Source organism: Rhinolophus ferrumequinum, chromosome 22 (assembly GCF_004115265.2).
Source record: "Rhinolophus ferrumequinum isolate MPI-CBG mRhiFer1 chromosome 22, mRhiFer1_v1.p, whole genome shotgun sequence".
NCBI lineage: Eukaryota > Metazoa > Chordata > Mammalia > Chiroptera > Rhinolophidae > Rhinolophus > Rhinolophus ferrumequinum.
The window spans coordinates 49706314-49732496 of NC_046305.1; the positions used below are offsets into that span (position 1 = coordinate 49706314).

The following is a 26183-nucleotide window of genomic DNA, read 5'->3' on the forward strand; positions in this document are numbered from 1 at the left end:
ATGGCTACCCATTGTAGAGAATGAGAACATAAGAATAAAGGAAAAATGTAATCACGCATGAATCTAGCATTCACAGTTTAATGCATTTCCTTCCGTCTTTCCTCTATGCAGATGTTTCTATCTGTATAAATTGTATGTACATGTTTTGCAAAAGAAGGATATACACATTTTGTATCATGCTTTTTCCACATCACTTTATATCATGAGCATTTTTTTTGCATGCCATAAAATATTTTTTGTGAAAGATTAATGGCTGCGTAATATTTCACTGCACGAATGTACCAAGCTGTATTTAACCATTTCCATTCTGCTGGGTGTCTAGATGCTTCTGTATAAATTTCTGTTCTGAGTTGCCACATTGCTTTTTTTCCTTATAAGTAATTCCCAGGGAGTTATGAGGACAATTTAGGAAAAGAATATATACTTTTAATTGTTTACTTAAAACCTACTTGCGCCTGATTATTAGCCTGTGTATGGCCTTTTTAAAGCCTCTTCATATATTGTGCCAAATTGATTTCCAGAAACGTAACTCTAGGACAGGGCAAACTACTACCCCTGGGCCAGATCTGTTCCCTGGCTTGTTTTTGTACAGCTCATGAGCTAAGAATGGTTTTTGCATGTTTAAATGGTTGAGGGAAAATCAAAGGAAGAATAATATTTTATGACATATTAAAATTAAATGGAATTCACATTTCAGTTTCCATAAATAACATATTTTTTGGCACAGCCAAGTTCATTCATATACATGTCATCTGTGGGCTGCTCTCACCCTTCAGAGCTGCGTAGTTGAAACAGAGACGGTACGGCTCATGGCTCATGACCCCCCAAATATTTGCTGTCTGCCCCTCACGGAAAGTCTGGGACTCCTGCTTTAGTGTGTATTCCTCCAAGTTGCATATGGTTGCTCATTTGACCACACACCGAGCATTGGGATTTTCTTATTCTGGGTTAATTTGAACAAGTCAACAAATATTTATCAAGTGTTTGCCATGTGCCAGGCCTTCATCGAAAATACAATTTACTTATTATTTCTTTGATTACTAGTTAGAATGAATGTTTTCATAAGTTCAGGTAGTTTTTTTTTTTTCCCTTCCTATTAATTTTCTGTGCATGTGAAATGTTAAAATTCAACTCAGGTATTTATGTTTTTCATACTACTTTGTATGGGTTCTTTATATACTAAGAATATTAACTTCAGTCATATTTGTTGAGATTTTATTTGTTGGAAATATTTTGTTTCCATTAGATCATTGGCCTTTTCGTTTTGATTTTTTTTCTTACATACAGAATTTTACATTTTAGGAAGTCATATCTCTTAAGCTATTTGTTTATTTATTTATTACTTTATTATTTTATTCTAAGACTATCTTTCCCTGTCCCCAAGGTCTGATAAATATTCATGTATATTTTCTTCTAGTTTTTTTTTTTTTTTTTTTTAAGGAGGGCACAGCTCACAGTGGCCCATGTGGGGATCAAACCGGCAACCTTGGTGTTATTAGCATCACACTCTAACCAACTGAGCTAACCAGTCACCCCTCTTCTAGTTTTTTTAAAACTGATTCATTTTTATACTTACCGTGTTTCCCTGAAAATAAGACCTAGCTGGACAATCAGCTCTAATGCATCTTTTGGAGCAAAAATTAATATAAGACCTGGTGTTATTATATTATATTATATTATATTATATTATATTATAAGACCAGGTCTTACAGTAAAATAAGACCGGGTCTTATATTAATTTTTGCTCCAAAAGACGCATTAGCAAAAGAGCTGATTGTCTGGCTAGGTCTTATTTTGGGGGAAACACGATATCTCTTCAGTTCCTCTGGAATTTTTTTATTTTATGATATGAGACAAGGATCTTAAATTTTTTTTCCAAACAGTAGAACAATTATTCCAACATTGTTTCTTGAGTAATCCTTCCTTTCCCTATTTATTGTGATTCACCTTTCCCCAGTTCTTACGTATCCTGGGATGTGTTCCTGGCCCAAATTCCAGTTCTCTTTAATGGGGTGTGTGTGTGTGTGTGTGTTTCACTGTTGATTCCTCAGGCATGGCCACTTTGTTGTTCCTGGTTAGGCCTGTATAACACACAGATTCTGGCTGGATGATTGGATTTATATGTTTCTGTTCCTCTGGTGTATTACTCCTTTATAGTTATAAATTTCAGTAGCATCGCCCCTTCTCTGCGTGGTCACTGTGTCAAGGAATGCAGTATAAGCTTACCTCCTAAAAGTACACAAATGGTAAGGAACCTTCCTACCAAGCAAGAGATAAAGGCCAGGGCCAGGCCTCGCACATATGTGACCTGTGAACCGTGGCACTCATTCATAATCACTCCAGGTGACAGAGCCTTTAGCATTTGTAACCTGGGGAGGTTGGAGCTTTTCTGGCCGAACAGTATCCACTGGCATAAAAAGAGCAAGTCTCTGGAAGGGGTTCCCAGAAGAGCTGTTACATGATGCACAGCCCCTAACCTTCTGTTAATGGCTCACCCCAACTAGACCTCCGTTCACAGTGGAGTTATTTCATTTACCAGGTGTGAAAATTGGATTTCACCACAGAGGAGGGGAGTTATTAACTATCAGGTCTGCTCTTTAGGGAAGTGGAGACTGTGGTGGGATTTGTTAAGAGATTTGCTATGCATGCAACATATAATTAGAGACGAGTTCCTTTAAAACGGATTTGCAATCATTGTCATTTTAGGAGTGCTTTTTTTTTTTTTTTTTTTTTTTTTCAGTTTTTCTGCCTGACAGCCTTCTTTCCCGTGTAGGTTGCACACATCCTACCTAGGATCTGAATATTTTATATGGCACCATTCTGCCAAGAGAGGAACCTCAGGGGTGTGACAAAGAGTACAGCTTAGGGGGGTGGTGGGGACAGCCTGTAGTTTGGATGCTAATATTAGTCACACACTGATACCAAGAATGGAGGGGGGGTGATTACGTAATTTTCATGTTGATGAATTGCTGTCTGTTCCAGGCTGTCAGGGCCAGGCCTCGGTTTGATGGAGGGCTTAGGACCACTCTGAGACTCTTCTAATGAGGGAATTCTTGGAAATCAAGAGTTTCGATTTAATTACCTGTTGTTAGAGACAATATAGACAGCTTCGATGTTAGTATCTGGTTAACCACATCTGCTTTTTAAAAGACACGTTGTTTACTATCATGGCGAAGGAGGTGGCTGAATTTATTACTGTTTAGCGTTTCCAGCACACTTTGTTCTCGCTGAGTGCCTTAAACTTATTTATGTGTGTATATTGGTTGCTCTCTGCAGCACTCCCTTGAGACGAGTGGGTGATAAGTTTTATTATCACCTGCTTTTCCAGCAAGGGAACGGGAGCTCCTGAGAAGGGACGTGCCTGGGCTTACAGCTCAGGGCTCCCGTCACCTTGTTAGGGCGGCGGCAACAACGTGGTGACCCAGGCCGCGCTCGCAGCCTTCCGCTGGCCCCGTCCAGTCCTGGCGGCCACCTGGGCCTCACCCTGTATCCCACTCACCGCAGTGGACGCCTCCTCACAGAGGCGCCTGACTCCCGCTTTTCTTTTAAATGCCCTGTTTCCTCCCTGCCTCGCTCAGATCCTTGGCGTCACCTGTGACTCAGCCCCTCCACCCAGTTCAGGTGCCCAGTGAGCCGTGGAAGTCCTGTCCCCCAAATATCTTTACATTTGTCCCTTCCCTCCTCTTCCCCCTGCCACTGTCCTAATTCAGGCTTCATGACTCCCTGCCTGGACGACTATAATAGCCCTTACCTGGGCCCCCACACTTTCCATCCTAAACTCATCTGTCCTGTAAATCTTCCTTAAGCAGGCCTTCAATCTAAGTGTAAATTGTTACCCTGCCCTCCAAGACCACCTTCCTTTTTAGCCTTCTTTACAACTAAGCCAGTGCACACTTTTTCGCGCATGCGATCACCTGGGGAGCTTGGTAAACAGGTGTCTCGGGCCGGTGACTTGGCGGGTCTGCTCCTGGAGCCGGGGACCTGCGCGGTGACCACGCAGCCCTGCTGCGCCCGCACCCCGCAAGTCCGCCCCCAGGTGCGGCACCGGCCGCACTCGACCATGCGCTGCTGCAGCGCGGTTCTTACGAAGCCTTTCGCCTTCCGGCCCGGGGCCTGGCCATGCTGTTCCTTGAGCCTCGAACACTCCCCTCCCGCCCATCTCCACCTGTTGAAATTTTTCTCATGCTTTAAGGCCCAGCTCAAATATCTCCTCCTTCACGAAGCCTTTTCTGATTATTCCAAAGGGATAGGATGCAAAGTCCTCAGCTCTGAGTATACGGTCCTTTCACACGGTACAGCCCCGCTTTACAATTCCACCATCCCTAAGCTCCCACTGAAATGCAGTCTCAGAACAGGCCCTGTACACATACCTCTGCCAGGAATGTGGCGCCCCTTCCCCTCCTCCCTTCCCCCATCTCTCTCTCTCTCTCTCTCTCTCTCTTAAAACTTATCCTACTAGGCTCAGCTCATATGTCACTTCCTCCGTGCCACATTCATCACAACCAACAGTCTTTCTAGACTCCCCTGCCCCCACCGGCACTAAGTGACTCCCTCCTCGGTGCTTCCTCGGCCCCTTACACCTAAAGGAGAACTCAAGGGCAGTAGCTTACCTCATGGTTTACCTGTTTCACTTAACCCTAGGCAGTGAACTTGGCTAAGGTTGTACTCGGACGACCTGGGATACTCAGTCTGTCCGTCTGCCACGCACGCATGAAGGAGTCTTCTGCCCAGAACGGTGTTTGCTCTTTGCTTCTCCGCAGCATTTCTCTTCCCCTGTCTTTTCTGCACGTGTTTTATACTCCTCCTACTCCATTGCGAGCACTCTTGGGGGAGAGACCTCGGAGGATTTCGCTCTCTGTCCCCAAACCTGGGTCCTCACCCGTGGCCTGAGCTCAATGAATGTTTATTTGAGTCATTTGTAAGGTGTTGCGCTCAGCCAGCTGCTAAACAACCCCACTTAAGGGGTTAACGAATAACACTCTGAGAAGTTCTACTCCTTTGGGGGCATTTGCATTTTAATGGGAATCTTAAAAACCCAAAGGAAATGGGCTCTAACGGTGGGATTGCAGGGTTGTGGGGAGGCTCATTCTGGGGCTGGAGGGGGACTGGAGAAAGTTGTTTTTTCAGCCCAGGTATTGGTGACATGGACCCCCTTGGGCAGTCCCTTGAAGCCTCTGGACAGAATAAATGCATAAAATAAATAGCGTTAAATGCATAAAATAAATAGCGTTACAAAAAATAGCTATAATGAAAAATGATCAAAATATTAAAAACATCAAATTTGTGTTTCTTTGGTAGAGCATGAATAAAAAGGTCCACTGGCAGATCTCGTAACTACTGTAATTTTGTCGTAGTGATGAGGATAAGCCATATTTGGGACATCTGCCACAACTTGAAGGTGATATGAAAATATCTGTGATTCTCCTGGTGAAAAAGTCATGGACTGCTCCTACCTTGTTATTATCTATTGCCCACGTTCATAATTGAAGGAAATGATGAATTTCAGTTGGAAGTTAGTGAGAGTAAAGGTTTTTTTTCTCCCCTGCATCCAAATTCTAGCCTTAGACTCCACCATGGAGACCGAGGTTAAGAGATGCTGCTTAGTTGGCACTCCCCACCCCCACATGATGTGGGTGGTAGGGGTGGTCCTGAAGCCAGTGTAGTTCGACCCTGGGCTCCCTTTTCTATACTCCACTGCCTCTATCTTCAGCTCCCGGATTCTGATTTTTTTTTTAACTCTTTATTTTCACAACCAAGGACAGTAATCTAAATTTGCTTCATTTGCGCCAGAAATGTGAAAAAAATAAGAAATGAAAAGGATTGTCAGGTCTTGGGGACAAAGAGGATCTTTAGTCCCTACCCTGGGAGGGTCCCCTCCCTCCAGGTTCTAAGCCTGGGGTGTGGGTGAGGGGAGGAGGGGCCCCGGCATTCTGAGATGGCAAAGCAGCTGCCGAGTTTACCTGAGAGTCTCTGCCGGCTCCTTCTAAATTCAGAAGGCAATCTTGGGGCCGAAGAGTCAGATTCCAGGGGTGGTCCAGGATGCTACCCAAACTTCTTGGTGCTTAGTGACTAAGTGAAATATTATTGCTCTTGAAACACCGCACTCCCTAATGGTGATGTTATTTCTAATTTGGGTGAAAGTATTTGTGCAGTTCTCTTTTTAGCATCAAAATACAGGGAAGAGATTCAGGCCATTTCCAGTTATCCGTGTGTATTTTAATCACTTAGACTCAGTGTCCCCCCATATGGATTTACCCTCCTGTTTACTCTACTGAAGAGTAAGTATTCCGTGGCTGCATGCATGCTTAGAGATGAGCTGCAAATTTGAATATTAGCTGGACTTGTTCCTGCCCAGGCGGGCACCATATTAATTAGCCCAGGCAAACCATCCTCACTGTCCCTAAGGTAGAGACACCAGAGGTTTGGCCCTTGACATTTTCCGTTTCTCTTGCTGACCTTTTCCTTTGGTGAGCTCATTCATTTTTATGGCTTCAGCTCTCACCTCTGTACCTCCTTCCTGCCTCCCTCTCACCTGGTGAGACATCTCCACTTGTGTTCAAGTGTCATTCTAAAACTTAACTCTCTTTTTTCCTCCTCCGCAAACCAGCTTCACCTTTCTAAAAAAAAAAAAAAAAAAAAAAAAAGCTGTGGTGAGATAGCTGTGGTGAGATATAATTTACATACCACAAATGCACCCATTTTAAGTGTATGATTCAATGATTTTTTGTTTCTTTGTTTTGGTAAATTTACAGTGTTGTGCAACCAGCCCCCAAATCCAATTTTAGAACATTTGCTTCACCCCCAAAAGACCCCTCATCCTCCTTGGCAGTCACTCCCCATTCTCACCCCCACTAATCTGCCTTCTGTCTCTCTCTGTTTGCCTTTGCAGACGTTTCGTGTAAATGGAATTTTACATTCCATAGTCTTTTGTATCTGGCTTCTTTCACCTAGCGTGGTGATTTTGAGGTGCATCCACGTTGTAGCGAGTATCAGTATTTCCTTCCTTGTTGGTGCTGAATGTCTTCCATTGTGTGGATGGACCACACTTTATTTATCCAATCATCTGTTGATGGAATTTGCATTGCTCCCACTTTTTGGCCATTAGGAATAAAGCTGCTTTAGAACATTCACACACAAGTCTTTGTGCGGACGTGTGTTTTTATTTCTCTTAGGAGTGGAATTGCTGGGTCATATGGTAAACTTCTGTTTAACTTTTTAAGAGACTACGACACTTTTTCTAAGGTGGCTGCGCCATTTTATAGTCCCAGCAGCAATGTATGAAAGTTACAGTTTCTCCTCATTCTCACGTTTGCCATTGTCTGTCTTTTTTTTTTTTTTTTTATCACCGCCATCCCTAGTTGGTGTGTAGTGCTGTCTCACTGTGGACCAGTGTCATTTTTGAACCACCCCCATTTCTGACCACAATAACCCCTTCTCCCCAATTTCATGGCTAAAAACCAAACTTCAGCTTCTCCTTCTTCCTCTTATATTTACATGCTGCCAAAGTGAGCTGCTGTAGCCTTCCTTCCTCAGAGAGCACCTGGATTTGCCACCTCTTCATTCCCCCCTTTCCGCTGCCCTCCTGGGTCTGCATCACCTCCCACCTAATTGTCTCCCGTCGTCTTCCAGCTGCTCTCCTTGCTGCTTCTAGTTCTGTCTTCAAATCTTCCTTCCTGTAGCTGCAGATGAATTGTCAGACTAGTAATATGAAAAGGGTGTCCATGGGTGTGGAATTGGGGGTCTGTGCTCTAGCCAGGCAACACACTCATTGTCATACGCCCTTGAATTAGTTCTGCAACTTACCTGAGCCCAGCCTCCTTCATTGAGTTACTTGACCTCTCTGAGCCGGTTTCCTCACAGGCAAGGTAAGGATACTGGCGGAACCTCTCTCACAGAGTCGTTAGAAGCCACCCATAGAATCCATGTCAAGTCCTTAGCACGGTGCCAGGCTACAGGGGACACTCAATCAGTGCTGCCTAATATGATTTTTTATGGTTGTCATCACTATTATTATTATTCGTTATGATGGTGGCATCTTCTAAACGTCATCGTACGGTTATCACAAGGATCAGATGTGGCTGTGAATATGAAAATGCTTGGAAGCATATCATTGCAGTGCTGTTATTTTTTCAATGGTTTTTCCCTGGCTCAAGGAGAGAGGCAATGGAGGACGGCAGTGAGAATCCAGGTGTTGCTGCCAGCCTATCATTCAAAGCTGGACTTTATACTATTTATGTGGTGAGGCTTGGACGAGTCATTTAACCCCTTCATTTTGGTTTTTCTCATCTGCAAAATGGGTATAATTATAAATCACATTCGGGAGGATACTGTAAGAAAGGCACCTGTTCCATAAGCGGGGTTCAGTAAACCGTGGCTTTTCTTGTGTAGCTCACCATGTATCCTTCTCGTATGCTTGTATTCTGTGGAATGAACTCCCACCTTATTCAACCAGCCATGTTCCCCACACTGATGACACCCACACTGACGACAGGCTGTCTGTCATGTGGGGCAATGAGAGCTCTCACCTCAGGCTGACTTGGGTTTTCATCGAAGCTCCCGTTTAGCTGCATACGTGACTTTAGGACAATTACTTACCCCTCGACGAATCTGGCCCCTCAGCTGTAAAACGGGAATAACAGTTCATCCCTCCTGGGGTTATTATGTGTATTAAATAAGACAATATAAATGTAGTACTTAGAAGAGTGTGCTTGGCACATGCACATGATAAATGCTCGATAAATTACGAGCTGTCATGATTGTTGGTAGCCACCAGCTACCATTGTCATTTTCTGTCCACACACATGCTGCGGTCCTTTCATTGCCTGGCTTGGCTCCGTGTGTCTTCCTCCTGGGTCATCTTCCCCTCCCGGAACTGCCTAAATCCTAGTCTTCAAGGCCCAGTTCAATTTCAAATCATCACTTGCTACTCCAATCCCTACTCATTGCTTTTTTTTTTCCTTCTAGAAGTCCAGAGTTTGTGTCATATCTGTAATACATTAGGAATTAATTGTTAGTAAACTTTTTTGCCCCCCTCAACTGGATTGTAAGATGTCTGACCAGGACTATTTCTTCAGCTTCTAATGAAATTCTCACACTCCTTCATTTGGCACTAGACACGTATCAGGTTCTTATTAATTTTTGATTGATAGACAATAACGGAGAAAGTAAACATGTGAAAATCATTATGAAAATTAAAAACCAGTGGCTTCTCGGTCACCTGTATAGTCTCCTTCATTAATATGAATCAATGCCAATCCTGAGCAAAATTATTTATTCTGAGACACAGCATAGACTGGAAAAGGGGGCAGTGGATGAAGAATCCCAAAATCAAGGTCAGTACTGTTTGTTAACTTAGTAAAGCTTGTCTTGGCTGACACAAATGACCTTGTTTTTGTTTTCCTCACCATTTCTTGGCATCTCTCTTTAATCTCACCCCTTCCTCCAATCCCAGAGGACCTACTGCCCTCAGAAAGCCCTCCGCGTATTTCCTTCTAGCTTGAATTTCTGGGGAAGGTTCTCCAAGCTTCAGAATTCGCCTTTTCTTTCTTCCCCACAGTATTCTCTCAGTACAGTTAGCAGTTAAGGAGGTCTGGCCAGACAAATTATTAAAATAAAACAAAGCTAAGGCTTTATTGTGTTACCCTTCCCAAGGGTTTGGGGAAGTGCCATCTTAAATCCAAAGGTATGATTTCTATTGGCAGAATTTAAAGGACTGTGTTAGGAGGGTGGAAGAGATCCCATTGAGTGAGGTTTGGTGTGAGAATAAGTGAAGTACTGAGGAGATGGGTCTTTTTAAGACTTCTAAAATCTCCCCTTAATCTAATTCCATTGTGGATAATCCAGAGACGACCGAATGTAATAATAATAACCAACATTTATTGGGCACTTACTATGTGCCAGGTACTATTCCTCCTACATGCAGTCCCTCATTTATTTTTCATGCTACCCTGTGAGGCAGACATTATCATCACTCCACTTTATGGAAGAAATAACTGAACCCTGGAGAGGTTAAGTAATTTTTCTAAGGTCACACAGCCCCCTAATGGCAGAGCTGGGATTCAAAGCCAAACAGCCTGATGGAGAGCCCCTCCACCGCGAAATGTCTCTGTTGAATCATGAGTCTCCCCTTGTAAGCATTCTGGGAAAATGGAAGACCCAATTTCATGAAAAGAAAAACCCGAGGTATCGTCATCATCATCATCACAGCAGACAAGGTGCCGTACCGGGGTGTGCAGGGCACTGCACAGAGTGCTGAGAAGATAAAGAGACATCCAGCCCTGCTGCCTGTCTCAATCAACCTGACCTCTGACCCCCTGGCCCCCAATGCCTCGCTGCCTTGAAGCAGTGCGTGCTCACCTCAGCCCGCCCCCGAATAATGGATCGCCTCGGATTGCTATTTTACTTTTTGCCTTTGCTCTGCCACTTATTTATTACTTTCTATCTCGTATTGTGGTTATTTATATACATTGTCACACAGCTGAGCCTTTGCACGTTACTGAGCCCTTTGCCAGGCTGACTCCTACGCATTCTTTAAGATTCTGCTCAGGTCTCCTTATATCACTTGCCTCTCCTGTCTGGATTAGATACTTCTCCTCTGTGTGCCCCACACACCGGCTATTTATTATAATTGTGTATAAATGTTTACTTGTCTGTATTCCTACCTATGTAGACCCCACATCCCAACATCAGGGAACACGTCTTATATTTATTTGAATCTTCAGCACTTTGCACAATACTGCCACAAATGAGACACTTGCTAAACTCTTTTTTTTTTTTGAGTGAATGAATGAATGAAACTTTCATATGAGTCTGATTGTACTTAGAGGACAAAATTGGATATCTGATTCACTTTTGTACCCCCCAAGATGCCCTGCGCATAGTAGGTGCTCAATGAATGTAGCAATGACCAAATGGCTTCAAAACACAAAGAGGTGTAAGACTCTGCTCTTGGAAATATAGGGGAAGACTGGGAACCACAATAAAAGGTAGATGATATTAAATGTTTACATATCTAGACTAGCTTCTAAAATTGGTGATAGAAATACCTGCTACTCAAATAAGTGAAAAAGAAAATAACATTTTTCTTTGATTTGAAATTACTGGACTAGTAAAATTCAGTCTAATATTCAAACCCAGGTCCAGGTGACTCTAAAGTGAGTATATTATCCCTGTTATACCACACTGGTGAAGAGAGATCCTAGGAGAACTGGAGAGAGAAAAGATCAAAGAACCAAGGACTTTAAGGAAATTCAAACTTAGGAGACAGTGGAAGAATTTAAATTAATAAAGAAGTCAGACCTCTAGGTATCTAACTGAAGGAAATGAAATCACTATCTCAAAGAGATATATGCACCCCTATGTTCATGGTAGCATTATGTACAATAGCCAAGAGGTAGAAAGAATTTAAGTGTCCATCAACAGATGGGTGGATAAAGAAAATGTGATTGATACACACACATGCACAGACACACACACACACACACTCTCACGCTCACACACACACAGACACACACACACAGTGGGGTATTATTGAGCCATAAAAAAGGAAATTCTGTCGTTTGTGATAACATGGATGAAACCTGAAGGCATTATGCTAAGTGAAATAAGTCAGGTAGAGAAAGACACATACTGTGTGATCTCACCTGTATTTGGAATCTGAAAAAAATCACACTCACAGAAACAGAAAACAGACTGGTGGTTACCAGAGGCAGGGGTAAAGGGTGGGGGGGAAAAGGGTGAAGGTGTCCAAAAGGTGCAATCTTCAAGTTATAAAATAAATAGTTTCTGGGGATGTAGTGGATAGTATGGGGATTATAGTTAACAACACTGTATTATATATTTGAAAGTTGCTATGAGAGTAGATCTTAAAAGTTCTCATCACAAAAAAATGATATCTATGCGAGGTGATGGGTGTGAAACAATGTGGTAATCATTTTGCAATATATACATACATCAAATCATATGTCGTATGCCTTAAATTTATACAATGTTATATGTCAATTATATCTCAATAAAATCGATGGGAAGAAGACCATACCAGAATATCATTGTATCTTGGATATCAAACTGTAAGAGATTCAGAAAGAAAAGGATATTCATTGGATGGATTTGGCGATTAGGTTTGGCCATATAAAAGAAAGAATTTTGATAGAATGTCTGGGTTATTACAGAGTGGGAAAGAGAACCGTGGTGGCAGAGAATGTAGGTTCCTCTTTGGATAAGTCGGGAATCAAAAGAAAGGGGGAAAAAGAGCATTGGTGTAAGAAAGGTTTTACTGAAGATACTAAAGCCAGGGGTAAGTAAACAGAAGAGAGATAATTGACCAAACCCTTCAGAAGAGATGACAAAATTGGTCTGGCAATGTTGGTGAAGTAGTAGATAAAATTAGGAATAATTGCTGTGGGAAATGATATAGGAGACGATGGGAATATATAAAAGAGTTGCCAAGTAAAAGTACTAAAGCCCTCCTCGTTTTTTCCTGTTTAAATATACCCTAGTTTTATTTATTTTCCTCCTACTGATAGAAACCAGGGCTGTCAGAAAACTTTGGCTATCATAAATAAACTGGAAACAAAAAAAAGTTTTCCGCTGACATTTCATCACCTGAATTTTGTTTGGGATCCATTTTCTTGTTTTCGTGTTTTTTTTTTCAGTAATGTCTGGCAGCCCAGGAGTGAAAACAAAAGAAGTGGGTACCTCTCGGCCTTAGGAATTTCCATTGCTGGGATGACGGGTGGTCTAGGATTCCAAAAAGGCAATGTGGCTAGGGAGAGCACCCTGGGTGCAAGCCACGTTGGGAGGACAAAGCTGCAGTGGTTAGGTAACAATTCCAGAGAAGCCCAGGAGGGGCTGGTTATGGGAAGTAGGAAGAGTCCAGCAGTGAAGACACAACCCAGGAAAAATAAAATAGTTGTATCAGAAGGGCAACATTCCTAGAGAAATATCTAGGAGAAGAAAATGAAATGAAGTAGTAAAAATGCACAGACTTATTGTTGGGAAAGAGGTTAAGAATAAGAAATGAAACAGGGAATTAGTGGGAATTGGGGAGGAAAAGGGACATGGGATTATAAAGGACAGATGTGAAGAATTGGTATGAAGATCAAGAGATTAGGGAAGAAATGTTTAGAGCACGTGGCACACTTGGGTTGTTTCTTTTAAGCCATGATGGACTGTGGTTCAATTGGGAAACTGAGGAAGGGGATCAGCCTTTATATAGATCAGTCGTTTAGGGCTCAGGAAATAGATGGAATGCCACACAAGCATGACTTTTAGAAGGCAGACATGAGGGTCTAGGAAGCACAACCACGTAGATTTGAGGGTGAAAATCAAGGGGAAAACATTGGTGGTATCTTCTTAAGGATTGTCACATCACAGATCTGTCCAAACTTTCACAGATAGGGTGCGTGTGACTCCCAAACTGTGCACAGCAGATAAGCAGTGACACAGAACAAGACCCGAGCTCACGTTAGAGTTCCAGTGGCCCCAGGTGGAGCCACAGGATGAAAGGACGGGGGAATATTGATTTCTGCCTCAAAAAAGAGACACTTAGTCTTAAATTTTACCCCGGCAGAGATGAAGCTCTGGGACTCCCCATTGACTTGAATGGGCTGGTGAAAGCTAGGCTAGGGAGATTTGTTTCTCCTTCATGGGCAACCTAAAGAAGAAATCACTTCCTATTTTATTACAGCATTGGGCAGTAGCACTGTGAGAGCTGAGATGCTATTCCGTTCTAACCCTTCATTGTCAGTCATAGAAGACTCGCTTGGTGGTATTCCTTGGGAGTTGAAATTCGCCAATTTTGGTTTGGACAGCGAGGCAGATGAGTTGGTAAGACACAGTATAAGTAGCTGGAAATCGTGGACAAACTGAGGGTTTTGACCAAGGCAAGAATTTGTTAGGACCTCTTATAACCCTATTACCAGCTGGCCGAGTGAGCTCAACCTTTCTGAGTCTTAATTTCCCAATTCCTAAGGTAGAACTTCATGTTCTCTCCTACAACAATAAATATTGTTATGATTGCACAATCCTTGGAAGTTAGAACAGTGCTGTAGAGTGTTGACTTGAATCTAGTCCCTAAAAATGGGCATGATCTTGGCAAGCCATTTCACTTCTGTCTTAGAATTCTCATCTGTAAAATAGAAGGGGGGTTCCATCCTAAAATGTAGGTATAAGTTCACCAAGAGTTAAGGGAACAAAAGCATTTTGAAAGTGAGGTTTATAGGTAGAAAAGACTGGAGGCAAACTTCAGTAACAGATGCTGAGATTAGCTGAAGAACGAAGAAGCCTGTCTTTCATCATCCATGTTTGCATCACACAAAGTACTTAGCATCATCATGAGAAGCAAATTTCAGAAAGTAAAAAAATCAAACTCAGGACTCTGTAGTGTCAAAAAGCCTTTTAAAAAAGAAAAAAAGAAAAGAAACACAGTTTTACCATTTGGATTTCAAAAACTGATTTATCTTAGAATTTCTAGAGTAGCATTAACAGTTTGAAGCTTTTATTTATAGAATGACTTAAAAAATGATGTCGTCATTCTCCGTTAGTATTTAGGTACGAGTATATACAGTATGTTTGACCCATAAACAGCAAAACAGATAGAATTCGTTCTCAAGTGAGATGGAAATGCATGGAAGTTAGAAAATTCAGAGGACAAAAATTTAATAAAATAGACAAAGCGTGATAGAATAAATCACACTTTAAAACACATTTCTATCTCATGTGCAATGTAGCTAAATTACCATTATTGTGGAGACTCCAAACTTTAGATTTCATGACTTTCCACATGCCTAAATTCTCAATATTATTGCTTTTACCCTGGTGTTGTTGCATTTAATATTCATTTACATTTTTCTTCTGGTTCAGTAAATAGTCTTGAACTTTGACACATGCAGTCCAGTGGAGGTGTGATGCCTAATTAAAAGGTTAAGACTTTTCTTGCATGTGTATGGGTGTTATAATGAGTTTGTTTTTGAGTTTCTGAGTAAAGGTAATCTTGTTTGGAACACCCCAGCCCAGAGCTTCTTTTAGTAGTGGTTTTCCTTTATACAGTCTGTGAATCCCTTCTTCTCACCTGCATTAGCAACCCCAAGTGTTTCTTGAGTTTAGTTGTCTTTTCATATGTCCATACCTGACTTTCTTCCTGCTTTCTTTTACAGAGGTTCTTACCTATGCTACATCAAATGTTCGGTCACCAAAACCTGACCAAAATTAGCATTTTATTTTCATTCTTTCCCATTTGAGAATCTATCAATTGATCTTAGATTTGTATTGTTTTAGCGACTATTGTCTTTTTTCTTTCTTTATATCCTCAGTCATAATGGAAGACAAAGTGAAAATATCTTGCTATGAAAAAACAGGTTTTCGTAGGATCTAAGCTTGGGAGACATGGTATAGAAACTTCTATGACGAGTCAAGAGTTGTAAGTGGTTTCCAAAGCTTTATCATTTACGGTTCTCCTGTACCAACCTTTACAACCCGCATCATTTGGTTAAAAGATTGCCCCAGGGAAGGTTTCCTATTTTATAGACAGGGGAACTGACACAGAAATAAGTGCCCTGCTTAAAACCATGGGTGATGGAAGCAAAAGCAGAAGAAAATGTATCTACTTCTCTTGGCCATGTTGCCTCCAACTATCAACAGGGAGAAGACGCAGCGCGTTATAACTCAGGCAGTCTTCACTTAGCCCATTCAAGAAAGCTGTGGGGCCGTGCATGTAGTTGTAGCAACATCTGACATGAAGACACTACCAACACAGAGCTGCAATCACTGTGTGTGTGTGTGTGTGTGTGTGTGTGTGTGTGTGTGTGTGTAGGGGGGGTGGGGTTGCTGTGGAGCAGACAGGTCTGTAATAACAGTTGGTCACGGCAGCAACAAGGGCCGCAAAGATGAAACGGCAGTAGCCGGAATCCGAGCTTTATTCAGCAACATGCTCTCACCATGATGCCGTCATTTTTCCTGCTAAGAAAAAGTGCAGTCTAATGGGTTACCGTCTCACTTCACAGGGGACAGTGCCGGGATGCCCCGGCCTTGAGCTCACCAAAGCAGAGGCCTCCCGAAAAATCGGGGGAGTGATACTGCGATGAAAAAAGCGGCTGTGAAGCGATTCGAGGATTTGGGCAGAAGGTCCCCTATGGGCACTCGGTAGCGATGCGTGAGCGGGGCTGGGCTCAGTATGGACAGAGACCCGGCACCAGCCTCCGCGCTTGCTGGACCCCGGCGAGAATCTGCTTTGGACAGGGTGGAGGAGAGTGCAACCCCGAGAGGGGCCTGCTCCCCTGGGAGGGGAGGAAGACGGCAACAGCAAAGGCAGTGCGGAGGTGGAGGGGTGAAGACTAGGGACCGGAGAGGGGATGGGGCAGGGTGGCATTGCACCCTGGAGGTGTGAGGAGGTCAGCCTTGAAGACGGAGGACTAGGCCGGGACCAAGGCGGCAGACAAGTGTGAGGGGAAGACCCCTTCCTTCGGCAGCTCCCAATTCGTTTCTGTCAAAGATGGCCAAATTCCACGCCGCCCTTCCCCCCTCCGCGCCTTTTCCAGCCCCCTTGCGTTGCTCCTCCGTGCTGCGGGTGGCGGTGGGGAGGTCCGGGTGAGTGTGTGCGTAGGGAGGAAGGTGCGGGAAAGAAGAGGCCCTCCCTGGGGGGCCGCACCTTCCACCCCGCCAGCCCTTGGGGAGGTTCTTTTAGTTGATAAAGAGGGCTCTGCCGCTTTAAGGTGGGAAGTAGGCGTCACCTCTGGCCGGGTGACGGACTAGGGAGGGAACCTGGTGGGCGTGGCCATGCAAAGCCGGAGGTGGTGCCGGCGGTGGGCGGTCCCGTAGTAAAATGTTGGAGGGAGGGGCGGGGTCGAGGAGGCGAGGCTACTTGGTGGGCGGGGCGCTGGGGGCGGTGCCTCTCCGGGAAGGCAGGGGAGGGGGAGGAGGAAGCGGCCGGGTTGGTACCATTGCGCACGTTCCGGGAGGGGGACAAGTGACATTCCCTTGGAGAGGGGCGGGCCCTCCCCGGCGGCGGGCCCGGCGCAGAGGCGGGGAGGGGGCAGTCCCCATTCCCTCGCCGGGAGAGACGTCAGGGCCGGGGGGAGGGGACACTTCCCCGCTCGCGTCCGAGGCGGGGCCGGCGGTACCTTTCGTGGCGCGGTGCGGCTGGGGGAGGGCCGAGGGGAGGGGGAAGGGGCGGTACCGGGAGGGGGTAGCCGGAAAGGGGGAGGCGCCGGCGGACAATGGAGCCTATGTGTGCCTGCGGGAGTGGGACAGCGCCGCCGCCGCTGCCGCCGCCGGGGGGAGACGCTGCGCCGCCGCTGCCTCTGGCCCTGGCCCCGGCCCCCCGGGGCTGAGAGCCGCCCCGAACCGAAGCCCCCTCCCCTGCTCCGCTCCTCCTCTCCCCTCCCCCACTCCTGCCTCGGGGGTAAGTGGCACCTCGGGGGGAGGGGGAGGGGAAGAACCGGAGCCGGGGGCTTGGGGGGATCGGGTCCGCGTCCGCGTGTGTTGAGCAGGTTTGGGGGCAGGGGTAGCCACAGCCGCGAAAAACCGTAGGGGGGAGGGGAGAAAAGGGGCGGGGGTCGAGATTGCGGGTTTAGTGAGTTGAGTCTGTATAAACCTTGGAGGGGTGGGGGGGGTGCGTCCTCTGCCCACCGCTCCCTGAGCTGTGGGGAGACGGAGGCGTTTCTCGTTTTTTTAGAGGTGGTGTCCCAAGCAGTGCTTGGAGAGGCTAAATGAGAGGGGACGGTCCTAGGGTCCTGGGATGAAGGAGCACCGGAGGGGCGAGATGGAGAGCTAAAAGGAATTCGCGTTGAGTTTGTTGGGGTCTGTAAGACCCCAGAGATGGATAGAGAGGTAAAGGGGACTTTGCTGGCCAGTGACTTGTTGAAGGTTGGGGGAAAGTGAAAGCTACTGAGATTGTGAGTAGTCAAGACTCCAGCAGGTGAGGTGGTGGTGTCTAGGTGACTGAGTCATGGTGGGGGTCGTGGGCCCACCAGTGATTTGCAAAGTGGAGGACCAGTCATTGGCCTTTGAAAGTTGCAAAGACTATTAAGATGTCACTGGTTAGTGTTGGGTGAGCCTGGTGAAATGGAGATATCCTAAGGAAAACAACAGCTGGTTATTATGTTCAGAGGGAAGCACCCTGGGCCTGTAATATTGTTTCTGGGAGCCTTATGTGAAGGAGGAGGCTTGAAATCTGCCCTCCAAGAGCCCTGGTCTGTGATGGAGAGGAGTGACTTAGAGCCTAAATTACAGCCCAGTTGGGGACTAACAAGTTATTAGTCAAGGTGGAGAAATTGACATAACTATCTCTTGGTGGAAAGAGACTGGGATAGTTAGACTTTGGTTAAGGCAGACATGGATAGATCCTGGGCAGTGACTTTAGTGGGAAAATGACTGAGTGGCTGTGTAAAGAGTTACATGTTGATCCATGTTGGTGTGATCAAGTACTTGGTAACATTTGATATATTTGAGAATGAAGTGTTCATTCTTGGGCCAGAGATTTGGACTCTTGTGCACTGAGCAAAAAGTGATGAATCCGATTTAGCAGGTAGGAAAGATAAGTAGTAAAATAGTTGGGGGGGGAGGGGGGCAAATGATATTGGTGAGTAAGACTCACGTGGGTTAACTTTGATTCTTCAGGGAAATTGTGCAACATAATGGTCCTGTTGAGTTGTTTTGTTTTTTTTTTTAACTGTAACTTGGGAACTTTTAGCAAGGAATTAATGTTAGTTAGTGTGAATTATGTTATGGCCCTAAGTACAATTTAAGAAAAACCTCCTTACTAACTAGCTAGTGAAAAAGACCCAAGCTATTAAAGACAGAGATGGATTAATAAAAGGAGCAGATAGATGGTATGAGCACGCTTTGAGGAGTGAGGATTCCATTAATTGATGGTTTGGATAAGAAGAGAAAATGTAATGCAAAGTTGAGACAGGGGTGACATTTCCTAGCTTTAGGGCCTGGGATCTAATGGTATTGAGCCGTTAGAATCTTATTTTGTGATAACAGTATTGACTGTAAGATGATAGTATGCCATCAGATGTGATAGATAGAGAGGTAGATAGATAGATGAGGAGGTCATTGAGTAAAAGATGAAGGAACAATTTCCATAATGCTCTCTTCTTATAAGGCACGTTTTTTGTAACTTGGCTTTTGAGCTAAGCATTCCTGACCTGAATCCTTAGATGACTAGCATAAGTGAAAAAGTACGTCTGTACAGTGCAATTTATTCTATGGGTTATTTTCCCTATAGCCTTCAGAAGTGTCTGTTCCTGTGAGTCAAAAGAAAATGCTCTCTGGCTTGTAGGGGGAAAAAAAGGACAGGGGTTTCACAAGCATTTTAATCAGCCCCTATTTGATCATGGTGACTTGGTATAAATGGTTAGAGCCTTGAACTTGGAATCAGGAAGCTGGCTCTCCCACTGGTACTTCTGTGTGACTTTGAACGAATCTCATTTATTCTCCAGTTTTCCCATTTATGAACTGCCCAGACCGCTCATAAGGCATTGCAGCGCCTAACAAGTTAATGCCTATCTGCAAAATGTTCTGAACACTTTTGAGCACAAGAGATTAGATACCCCAACTTTTTTCTCACTTCTGAAAAGCTGCTATCTCAGGAACAGACCAAATTCAGCTTTGGTAACAATTATTAGCAGCACGCTTGATCAAGGAACAAAAATGACCTTACACATCTGTCCTATTCGATTGTCTGGGGTTTGATTGTATGTTAGTTTTGAGAGGTGATGCTTCTTCCCCATTTAGGGCAAGTCAGTAGCAGTGATGACAGTTGTAGAAATGTAAGCAGAGGTCCCCTTGGGAGAGTGAGAATAGTCATGCTGTGTGTTAACCTAAGCTGATGCCGACCCTAAATTTGTGTGACCTTGGACATGTTACTTGGCTTCCTGGTGGCTTTATTTTCTTCAACAATGAAATAATGCTGGTAGAATGACTGACTTGTCTGCCTGCCTTGGTGACTATGATGTTTAGGGTCTGTAGAAACTTTATCTGCACTCTAGATCAGGGGTTCTTAACCGTCTATGTTACATGGACGCCTTTGGTAATCTAATGAAGCACAAGACCCCTTCTGAGAATCATGCTTTTTAAATGCATAAAATAAAATGCATAGAATTCCATAGGACATGGGAATAGTTATTAAGATGTTAAACAATTGTGATATGGTCACATATACTTTGTAACACATTAAATAGCAAAATGTAGCTGCAGGTCTAAGGATACTGTAATTTTGAAGTAGTGATAAGTGTAAATATTATGTGGCCATATCTGCAACAGCTGGAATGTGATGTGAAAGTGTCTTTGTGGTTTCTCTTGGTGACACAGTCACAAGATTGCTAATACTACTGCCGGTTGTCACCTGTGCACTGAAGGCAGTGCTGACTTTTAGTTAGGTTAGTGAGGAGGAACATGCAAGTTTTCCCCAGCAAGTTCACAGATGCCCCCCCCCCAACCTCCACTTCCCCACCCCAGTCTCTCCACAGACCCCTTGGGAGGCAGTGAATCCCAGGTGACAAACTCCTGCTCTAGACCAGCTGAATTTGGAAAGTTAAATTATCTTATAGCCACTTGCATTTTAGGCTTTGCAATATATTTTCATCATCTCCACCATGCTAAGAGCAGGGCATAGAGAAGATATAAAAGAAAAGGTCATTTTGCAACCTGTGGTGACTATTCTTGGTTGTGGAGAAAGTTGAAAGCAATGATTAGAACGAGGCTTTTGTTATCTGGTGGGTTCTGCATTTTCTATACTTCCCAGTCTTCTTTGGGATGGATTTGGGCTATAGTCTCCAGCTTGCACGTTGAGTTTTAGTGGTTTTTGCCTTCCTTTCCCATTTGTAACCTAATCACTTTCTTACTATTCCTTCTTCCATACATTGTTTTGGCCTCAGCACATGAGGGAATGGGTGGTATTTTTGCAATTGGTGTGTGAATTGGAGTATGAACTTTTCCATCCTTCTCATCCCTGTAGGACTGAATGTGGGACTAACTGGTGTCAACTCGACTTTGACCGAGAATTTCCCTTCTGTGTGGGAGGCAGAGATCGTACTTGGAAAGTTCCTCTGTGTCCCAATGTAGAAGACAGAGCAAATTGGACCTCTCGAAAGGTAAAGAGCCTGGTGTGCAGCCCATCACTTCTGTGATTCAATCCGAGTATGTTGTATTGTTGTGTCTATTTCCGCAGGGTCTCTTGTAAGTTAACACAGCATTCGTTCGTTACTGTCCCAGTTCCCAAGATGAAAGCACCAGGGTAAATGCAGGTCAGAACTGTAGGTGCACTTTCCTTACACTTTTCTGTGAGCGGGGACTTCTGCAGTAACGCACCTCGCAGGAAAGGCAGCTGATGAGAAGCTAAGAGGTGTTTATCGCGTCGTCATGGATTTGTGGCCTGTGAGGGAAGGGGAGCAGCACACAGGCCCCACGCTTATTGTCCTTCATGGATCAGCCAGCACTTACTGTGTTTCTGTTGGGTGTAGGGTGCTGAGATGATACCCCTTTTCTCCAGGAGTTCCCTCCCTACGCTTCCCAGGGGCACAGTTTTTTCAGTGTTGTTACAGTGTTGTGAATATAACACGGCGGGACCACAGAGGACGTTCCTGGAGGTAGTTGGGAATGAAGGAGAAGTTCACAAAAGAAAGGTCATTTCTGCTGGAAGTTTACTTTGGGTGGCCATTATTCTAAACGCTGGCGGATGAATTTCATTTTTGAATGCTGAAATTCTGTGACAACTCGTTAGCTTGATACACAGTTGTTATTTGCTACCTTCAAGTTTGTGAGCTTGAAGGATGATAGCTGTGCGTTTTTACGCTGTGAGTCTGAAAACATACTAGTATTTTGTTTGGACCAAGGTTTTCTATACATGCCCGTTGTATAGCTTTGCTTTCACCACATGTTGAGGGAACAGTGGTTCTTCCTATTGTGTGTTTTTTCTGAGAGGAAGCCTTTTAGTCGTTGGGATGCCAGAAGTTAAGAATGAGCGAGGAATGGAATCCTGAGGCCTTTTACTTCCACATTCTAAGTTTGATACTATGCCTTTTATGGAGTAGTGGCCATAGCGTAGAAATGAAATGTGTTAAACATGACATAGTTGTAATAAACTTGACTTCTTAGAGCAGGAAAGCAGGACCATTGGAAGAGTTGAAGTTGGAATGGTCGAGGTGATTCTGGGCTTGGTCAGACTAATTTGTGAATTTATTTACAACTTTGTGGCAACCTTATAGAGTCTTCTTTTAAAGATTCCTAAATAATTTGGCCTCAGGACACTCTGGAACTTGGTTCTTGCAATTTTAGAACTGTAAATTCTGGGCAGAGAGGGAGGCTCAGTGTTATAATTCTAATTTACAAGGACTCTTGTAGGAAATTGTTCCTCAGTGTTTTATTGACTTACCTTGCTCAATTCAGGGTAGCATTTTATACACAGTAGTCACTCAATCAAAGGAACTCATGTGGCCTGGTTGTTCAGTCCATGTTCCCCCCCAAAGTATACGAAAATAAATTTTCTTGCTGAATGCTTGCCACGTAGACTTACAGTTGAGAATAGGGAGAGCTCTGAATGGTGTTCACTTCCGGAATTCGAAAGCGTATCTGGAATCTTACCTCTCTCACCTTTACAGTCAGCTCGCAATTTCTCTAATAAGGGATGGGCAGAAGCAAAAATGGGAGGGATTTTTTTTCCCTACTAAATGCCCAGAAATTTTAAAAGTAGAAAAATTGATTTTATTTGCCCTTAGTATTTTTCCCGTCTCTGAAAATGAAATGTGCAGTTGGGCAGGAGGAAAAGTCACCGGGGCCTTGAAAAATCTACTGATTGGATAACGTGCCCTTTAATAATTGGAAGTTGATTCTGTTTACATGAGAGATGACAACATCCTCTTAAACTCACATTCTAGAATAAACAGGAAACCTGTCCTTCTCTTAAGATATTTAGTAACAAAAACAATATTGCCATTTTTAAAAATCCACTTAGGGATTTTTCTTCTTTATCCTCATCTAGGTGAGGGTCACCTTTGAGCCAGAGGCTCCTGGACTCCTTCAGCTTCTTACCTCCAGGATGAACACTGCAGTATCGTGACCCTGGGGGTTTCGGTGAGTAGCCTGATGGTGATGACACTAGCAAGCATGCCTGGCTTAGCAAGGGGACCTTGGGGGGAAGCTTCCCTTTTTATACAGCAGATATTTTCTGAGCAAATGCACTATAGTAAGTGCTAAGAGCGCATGGGTGGATAAACCACTCTTGGTCCCTGCCTTCATGGAGCCTAGTGAGAGAGCTGAATATTACCCAGATGGTTGCAGAATGACAAAACATGGGAAAGGTTGTGAAGGGAAAACACAGGATGCTATGAAAAGAGTGTGATGCAGAATTTCAGGTAGATCAGTGGCATTCCGGTATCCTTCCTCTCTGAAGAAGAAACACTGAATCTGAGACTTCATTCATTCAGCGGAAGTATTCCAACTTAGTATTTGGGTGAAGGTGAAGGAGAGAGGTGTCCAGAACGACTCCCAAATTACTGGCATGAACAGCTGGGGGGATGAAGGTGCCATTGACTAAAATGCAGAAGACTGAAGGAAAAATACTGCCGGGAGGGAGGCTACATAGGGAAGAAGACTCCATCTTTGATCTTGATACGTTTGAGACATGTAGGGCGACTTCAGGTTGGCAGGTCTGCAGGTAGCGATGTAAAATCGGGAGTCGCCTGGCATGGAGAGAGCATATAGAGTGAGAGAAGAGGACTCAGGGTAGAGTCCCAAGGAATGCTAAATTGTAGAGATTGGGTAGAGAAGGAGCCAGCAAAGGAAGCAGACAAAGAGGGAAAGGAAAGGTAGGAGGAAAATTAGGGAAGTGTGGTGTCTGGAAACCAGGAGAGGAGAGTCTGCTCATCTGTGAAATAGGGATAGCAGTGGTTCCTGCCTTCTGGACTGGTTGTGAAGGAGCTATGTGTGTGCACAGTGCTTAGAAGAGAGTTTTAAGAAGGACGTGATCGACTGCCAAGATCTCAGAGATGGAATAAGAGGAGGTTAGAAGAGTGGCCAGTGGTGACCTTAACAAAAATAGTGGTTTCTACGATCTGTGGGTGGAAGTTGGTTGAAAATGGTTAAAGCCTGAATAGCAAGTAAGGAAGTGTCAGCTCTGTGGAAAAGTTGGCTCCGAAGTCGAATAGAATGCTAGAGCTGGGTTTTGTTTCAATTCTTTTTTTTTTTTTTAATCTGTAAGCTAGGCTACAGCATATCTGAATGCTGATTGGAAATATCCAGGAGATGCAAGAGATAGAGGGGAAGGCCAAAAGCGAGAGTGAGAGCTCTCAGTAAGCCGGAAACGATGGGGCTAGACTACCTGGGGTGGGACTGACCGGTGGGGAAACATGGGCTATTTTCTGTGTTTCAATAATAGAGAAGAACGAGGAGACAGGCACTGATGAAAATAGGTTTGCTGATTTGCTGGTGAGGACATCCTGCCTGGTGACGTCTCTTCTCCCGGTAAAGTCCTGGGCAAGACCCGAAGTGGGGAGGGAGCGAGGAGGTGACAGTGGTGGAGAAGGTGTGAAGGGATCTTAGGCAGAGGGTGAGGAAGCTTGCTGGGCAGTAGTAGTCGCAGGAGGAGTTGGCCCGAGTGCTGAGGTTGTGTGCTGAATGGTTCCTGTATGTGTCCTAGCTCACCTTGTCCCCAAGGCCCCGAACGCCAGCTCTCCCTCTTACTAAGGTAGGACTGACTAGGGTACGACCCAACTTACGTGGGCAAATCACTTCACATTTCTGAGCCTCAGTTTTCTCATCTGCAAAATAGGGGTAATGGTGGTTCCTGCCTTCTGGGGTGGTTGTGAGTGAGTTAATATGTATGGACAGTGCTTAGAAGAGTGCCTGACACACAGTTAGTAAATGTTTTAAGTGTTATTTAAGAAGAAAAGAAGGAAATGTACATATAGATCTAAGGAGTTAGGAGAGTTAGGTATATTGGGGGAATCTCTTTCTGGCGCTAATTAGCCATTCTGTGGAAGATCTTTTCCAATCTTAAAAGTAAACAGTTGAGCACCAACGGCAAACATAGGAGCCGAAGAGCCTAATTTCATTCTTTGGAACTATACGATGGGACACTTCGCAGCCTTTTTTGGCTTGATTGTTTTAAGTGTCAGGAAGGCTAAAGCTAAAGGTGACTTATTTCAGCAACTCCCTGGGATTAGGGGTTGAAACACCTGGGGTTTTTCCGTCACTAGGTGAGCCCACATGCTTATTTCAGCCTTCCGTGCTATGCTGCCTGCCCACCCGTAAAATCATGGTAAGGAGAGGGCTTAGAGCAAAGAGCGGACTCAGCGAGCACGGACTGGGAACCTGGAGACGCCATTTACACCCGTGGGCTCTGTCCCTTAGTCTCAAATGCCTGTTGAGCAGGTTGGACCGAATTGTGAGAACAAGAAACTATGTAGAACTACTTTCAAAATCAGTATTTTATGTTCACAGTATTATCGTTAGAAATAATCTTTGCTACCAGCTCATCAGAAATGCTGGGCAGATTGAGGTGATTTCATGTTTGTAATGTTTTAAGTTCCTTTAGAAGACGAGGGCAACACAGATGCCAAGTGTTTCTGTTCTGGGAGAAGCTGCGTAAGTCACCGAGGGTCCAATCACATGCTTAGTGCATTATGCTGAGTGTTATAGAAAAACCTAAGAACTGTAAAGCTAGGTTCTCGTCTTCAAAGGGGGTACAGTATACACATACGACGATTTCAGTACGACGTATGACAGTGCTTGAATGTGGGCTGCAGACAGAGGTACCTGAGGAAGTTGCAGAAGGGGCCCTCATAGGTGGTACCTGCTTTTCTTTTCCTGAGGTCAGCGTTTTCTTATGTTTTGTCCATGCAAGATGCATTTGCTACTTCCGGTTTACCAGTGATTTCTGATGTTCAGCGAGAGATTACAAAATGGTTTATGATCGTGTGTGTCAAACTTGACAACCACAATCAATTTTATAGTCTAAACTGGAAAAAAAAAACCCCCTTAAGGTGATGGGAGATAAAAATACCACTTTAAATATCATCAAGACCACAATGTTTTGGGGGGCGCTTTCTCCTAAGGTCGGCATAGAAATATTCCATAGCATATTATTCTCGTTCTTTCCCCCGACTTTTTCATTTAAAAAGAAAAACAATGTAACTGTGTGCCCTCAGAACTTCCATAAATTCCTTTCGGTGTCTTAGGTCAAA

The 26183-nt window shown here is 44.2% G+C and overlaps 1 protein-coding gene across 5 annotated transcripts in view; it reads left to right on the plus strand.

Annotated features, from left to right (window-relative positions):
• BCL9 (BCL9 transcription coactivator) overlaps positions 1-26183 on the plus strand; it is a 77944-nt gene that overhangs the window by 36227 nt on the left and 15534 nt on the right. For 3 of the 5 annotated variants that reach the window (XM_033092884.1, XM_033092881.1, XM_033092885.1), the window contains exons 2-3: positions 20960-21095; positions 22982-23073. The gene's annotated coding sequence lies outside the window, so the exon portion shown is untranslated. Of the gene's footprint in view, positions 1-17212; positions 17399-20959; positions 21096-22981; positions 23074-24376; positions 24463-26183 lie in introns of those variants that run through there. The other 2 variants (XM_033092882.1, XM_033092883.1) reach the window with 2 other exon arrangements.